The sequence below is a fragment of the Geotrypetes seraphini genome, chromosome 13 (genome assembly GCF_902459505.1).
Source record: "Geotrypetes seraphini chromosome 13, aGeoSer1.1, whole genome shotgun sequence".
NCBI lineage: Eukaryota > Metazoa > Chordata > Amphibia > Gymnophiona > Dermophiidae > Geotrypetes > Geotrypetes seraphini.
This window is the reverse complement of record NC_047096.1, coordinates 19,558,103-19,564,136: the sequence shown is the minus strand read 5'-3', so window position 1 is coordinate 19,564,136 and position 6,034 is coordinate 19,558,103.

Sequence of the window (6,034 nt, the reverse complement as noted above, 5' to 3'; positions counted from 1 at the left end):
CTTGATAGAACACTCAGCACTTACAACCCCTGTTATATATTCCACCTATATGAGGCCTTTCTGCTTCTCGGTTACATTTCACTTACAAAAAAAGCCTCCTGCATGGACATTTTGCGCACTGAGCATCAGTTCTAATAGTGTTTCAGTCCAATTGGCTTAGGGTTACCCTCCAGCCGACCTCAGCGTTTTGTTTCAGTCGGGTGTTAGGTTCCTGAAGAAGGGCTCCTCCCCGAAACCAGCGCGGTTGAACCTGCTTGCCTGGCGTACTCTTCTTGTGTTTTAGCTATGTGATTTTTTCATTTTGCAGATAAGTACATTATTTTTTGGTCTTGTATTTTGTATTTTGATTTTTTGGTCGTATTTTCTCGGGGTTCTCGGCTGGCAGGGTTCGTTTAGGGGTCGCTCAGGTTTCATTGGTTTACTCACCAGTTGATTTATTGGTTTGATCGGTGGATATTTTCACTTTGATTTTCAGCACACTCAGGGTGCTCTATGATGGTGTGCGGGTGGGGGGGTTTATCACCTCTACCTAAAAGTGAAGTGTTGGAGCTGGACTCCTATCGCTGGTGGTTCACACTGAGAGCACCCTTTATTTTGATACTATTCACATTAGATTGCACGTGCTTTGTGCATAGTCTGTGACCCTGAGCGCCCCCTTAATGAACCTTGATTGGATTAGGTCTGCCTTTTGGGTTGTTGCTAGTTTAGGTTTGTGGCAGCTTTTGGAGTGCATTTTTTTGTGTTAGGGTTACCTTAAGGCAGCAGGAAAAGGAGGATAGATTGAGACATCTGGGTTTTACTTCCATTGCTTTCAATAGAAGTAAAACCCAGATATCTGAACTGTCCTTCCTTTTCTGGAGCCATATGGTAACTTTAGGTAGACCAATACAGTGGTGCCTCGCATAACGAACGCCTCGCACAGCGAACGCTGTGCACAACGAACTTCATGTCTTGCTTCCTACAACGAACTTCGTTTCACACAACGAAGTCGCCCGAGCTGCATCCTTCCGCGCAGGCACCGCGCTTAACTGCCCTCTCTCCGCCTGGTTCCCTGTGCAGTGGCGGACCGTCGGCTCGCAGGGGCCCGGCACCTACTGCTGATGCGTTGGGGGGGGGGGGGGCGGAGCTACTCTCGCCGCTTCCCCGATGCTAGAAAAAAAAAAAAAATGAACAGTTAAGTCCCAGTTTTTGCCGCTGAGACTCTGCCCTCTCTCAATTAGACTCTACTTAGTCTGTCTTTAAATTTAAAAAATGTGTGTTGTTTTAAAAAACAATTATGTTTTTAGATGTATCTAAATAAAAATAATAACAAAAAATTTATCTTTTTTTATGTCATCTTAGCATATTTTATGCTACAGAACGAATTATTTTTTTTAACATGTATTGTTATGGGAAAACGCGTTTCACATAACGAACTTTTCGCATAACAAACTTGCTCCTGGAACCAATTAAGTTCGTTGTGTGAGGCACCACTGTATATTGAAAGGAAGCCCTGATTATTCTTGAAGCTTCTTTTTATTCATTCAATTTTCACAGGGGAGCTCAGAACAGTTTAAATGAATTTAATCAGGTATGCAAGCATTTTTCCCTGTCTGTCCCAGTGGGCTCACAATCTATCTAATGTACCCGGGGCAATGGGGGGATTAAGTGACTTGCCCAGGGTCACAAGGAGCAGAATGGGTTTGAACGCACAACCTCAGGGTGCTGAGGCTGTAGCTTTAACCACTGTGCCACACTCTCCCCCTGAGAAGGGCACTATGAACACTACCTTATTAGGATAAGTTTCTAAAGATGGCGCCTGGCTGGGTTGTGGGTTGTGGTGCCTCTCTCCCACCCCTGTTTTATTTTGCATTTTTTGTTTGGTTTTGTTCATTTGTTTTGTTTTGTCTTGATTGGTTTGGGCTAATTCTTCCTTGTCGACAGTTAATTCTTCGCTCCCATGGCAGAAGGTCTCCTGCCTGTTGTGGCTGGGACAGATTCGTCTGTGTCGATGTCCATCGGAGGATCGCAGCCCTCTTTTCTCTGGGGTCTGATGCTTTTCTGTGCAATGAGTAAGAGGTGTTAGCCTGCGTTGCTCCCTGCTGGTTCCCCTCTGCTGCCGGTGGCTGTTTTGTTTGGCGATGCAGCGTCGAGCCCTGCCCTTCCTGCTGGGGTGGAGCTTGGGATCTTGTTGCCCCGGTGGTGGGCCTATTGATCTGGAGACAGAGGGACTGGTGCTGTGGTGACGCTGTTATCGGCATGGGGATCGCTGTTTGCTGGGTGAGCGGGCATTCATTCATGGTCTTGCCTGGTGTTCTCTGGCCGGAGCTGCCTCCCACAACAACTGCAAGAAATCTGGCTTGATGACTGCACGTCCTAGAGACTTGAATTGAGAGTTTGTCATTCTCTTTCTGGAATAGCTAAATCTACATAGTGCTATGGATTCTGGCAAGGCTAGGAAGATGGGACTTCTGCTCCCTATCTACCGTCATACAGAATTTTAAATCGATATGACCACAAAGGTTTTCCATCTCTGTGTCAACATTCTCCCCAGCACATCTAATTACTGAAAATAAATATATCTCCTGCTTTGTCAGTCTTCCATGAGTGGTGAAGATGAGGCAGATGTGATGCTCTTTTGGGCCGGAATGAAGCATGGATCTATATACAGACTGGACTTTATTTTATTCTAATTTATAACTTATTTTGTTTTATTATGCTGGGTCTGCTTAATTTCTGATTTCTGTTTTATTTTTTATATATATATATATATATATTTTTTCATTCTTCTTGGATCTTCTGGGCTCTTTGTTACTAATTGTTCTGAAGCTTTTTTAGAGTATAGGGTGCCTATTCTAGAGATCATACCTTTAAAAAGATATAATTAGGACAGGGGTGTCAAAGTCCCCCCTCGAGGGCCGCAATCCAGTCGGGTTTTCAGGATTTCCCCAATGAATATGCATGAGATCTATTAGCATACAATGAAAGCAGTGCATGCAAATAGATCTCATGCAAATTCGTTGGGGAAATCCTGAAAACCCGACTGGATTGTGGCCCTCGAGGAGGGACTTTGACACCCCTGAATTAGGATGAAGTTGGTTCAGAGGGTGGCAACTACAAGTGTGATAGTAGTCTTCATCATAAAACATATGAGGCAAAGATCTCAATATGCAAACTTTGGAAGGGAAGGAAGGAGAGGGAAGCTATGATAGATACCTTCAAATATCTCCATGGCATCAATGCACAGGAGTTGAGTCTTCTCCCATTGAAAGGAAGCTCTTGAATGAAGGGGTAGAGGGTGAAGGTGAAAGGGTTCATAGTCAGAACTAACCTGAGGAAATACTTCTTCACAGAAAGGGTGTTGGCAACTATAATGGAAAAGAGGGGTCAGAAGGCAAAGTTTGATAGACTGTGGTGGCCTATAAAAGATTACGTGGGTAAGGATTGAATGTTGTTGGAAGTCTGATTGGGTATCTATGTAATAGTAATAATAATAATAATTTTATTCTTATATACCGCCAAAGCCATAATAGTTTGAGGCAGTTTACAGTAAGAAGGGCTGGACAATCAATGAAGAAACAATACAAATCACCAGAAATACATACATACAGGATAAAAATAAAGTAAAACAATAAATCCTTAGGTTACAAATCGATCAAACAATTGGGTTTTTACTAATTTTCTAAAACTAAAATATGTATGTATGTTTGTATGAATGGATGCTGCACTCTCTGCATATGGGGGTGGGGGGGAGGGGGTAGGCTATGTTGTAAGTTTATGGTTATCCTATGCTTGTGTCAATAGAGTTATAAGCATATTTTCACAACATTTATGTTCTCCTGTTTGTATATTACGCAAAATTTAAATAAAAATGTATAACTTATAAAAGTTATACTCCTGGTATAGAGGTGGTGGAAACAAAGCCTTTAGCTGAATTCATGCAATCTTGGGACAATTATAGGATCTCTAAGGGAGAGGAAGTGATAGCAGATTGCATGGATGAGCAGACTGGATAGGCCCATATGGTCTTTATCTTTTTTTCTGTTTTCCCATGTTTTTCCCCCCCTTCATCAAATTTTCCTCATATGGATTTCTAAATGTTAATGGCCTGCATTTCAAAGTGCCTTTCAGATAGCGCATAATATAATCGCAGAATATGGGGATTTTACATTAGTTGTAAGAATTTATTCACACCGTACGCACTGAGGGAGGAACTATGGGGAACTAATTTGCAGCTTTGCTGCTCGTGAATCATGGAAACTTCTCCCCTTATGGGGATCAGTAAGAATAAAACCTGCACACAATGGACAATCCTTGTATATTCTCTATTTAATTAACAGCTGCCTCTGATATTTGCTTTATGCTAATATCAAGCTGCCATGTAAATTCCTAGTTACTATTATTAATTATGAAATTAAAGAGCAATTTACAGCATGTTTGGCAATAATTCTTGTATTAAGTAGAATACAGTCACACTCTGTTTTTTCAACAATTTCTGTCTCTTATAAAGCAGTCAGACTCACCATCTGCTTGACATTTATTGCTAATGAATTTTGGAATATGCTTTATGTAAGCATTTTACACATGTAGGCAAAAAAAATGGAGCTCTCTCCATCATGGGTTCCCCTCTCACAATCATAAATCTGAGAACTCCTCATCACCTTAAATTCATAGGTCCCCTGCTCAAGAGAAGAGAAAATGGTAATTGCGGATGGGCAGACTGGATGGGCCATTTGGCCTTTATCTGCCATCATGTTTCTATGTTTCTATAACCATAAAGCTCTATTCTATTACATCACAATGCAGGTGTAAAGATCCCTAGCCAATAGGGAGAGGAAGAGATAATGCTTACCTCGGATGGGCAGACTGGATGGACCATTTGGCCTTTATCTGCCATCATGTTTCTATGTTTCTACCAAGTAGTGCTCTTCCTAGCAACATAACCTCATGTATCTCCTACTCAGTGGCATAGTAAGGGGGAGGGGAACCGGCGCATCACTTCCTTTCCACACCCTCCTGGTACCTCTTTAAATGTTCACTGGCACGAACAGCATCTTCCACTTGCTGCTTGCACAGCCCTCTGCTCCCTTCTGATGTCACTTCCTGGTCAAGGGACCAGGACGTGACATCAGAGGAGAACCATTGCTGGTGCGAGCAGCATATGGAAGATGCTACTCCGTGCCAGCAAACATTTCAAGAAGTACGTGGGGTGGGGGTGGGGGTGGGGGTGGGGGGGCGCTTCAGCGGCTGAGAAGGGGTTGTATGATGTGGCCACCAACCTCCCTCGCTACGCCATTGCTCCTACTAACTATAATCATGCATCGTAACCAGATGAGTGCTCCAGTCACTGCCTCTAAGCTGCTCTCTCCCTAGTGTCTTAACCTTGGTGGTCACCGATAAAACTTTCTCCAATATTAAAATTTCATGGGTATCTCACTTGATGCCACTAAGGCAAGCTCTCCCCAGCACCATGACCTTGTTGGTCCCCTACTTATTGCTAGCATTATACTGGAATTTCATTGGTCCCACATTCACTGCCATTAAATTGAGCAGGCTTCAATATTTCAAGTTTTCCCTGATGCTAAAAGCATCCTTGAAGAGGTTTCTTCATGGTGCTATTTCTTGTTAGGAGCACGAACAGAAACACAGTTTCAACTTGGTCTTATGGCCACCATTCTGTTTCTTGCTATATTACATAATGATATTACACGTCCTGCTAACACAGTAGGTTTCTGTAGATCAGAAGGTGAACACTGTGGGGGAAATGTTGAAAAACTTAGGTGTCTTTTGCATGAGCAACAATAACATTAAACCCATCTAAATCTGTCGTCTCCAGTTAGGTGTATATTTATCCATGAGAACATATGGATATAGTTTGAAAATGCACATATTGAAAAGAAGTGTTTTAGGGGAGGGAGCCATTTCACAGGCTTGTTTGAAAATCTGGACTCCCTAGACCAGGGGCGGGCAACTCCGGTCCTCGAGGACCGGAATCCAGTCGGGTTTTCAGGATTTCCCCAATGACTATGCATTGAAAGCAGTGCAGGCAAATAGA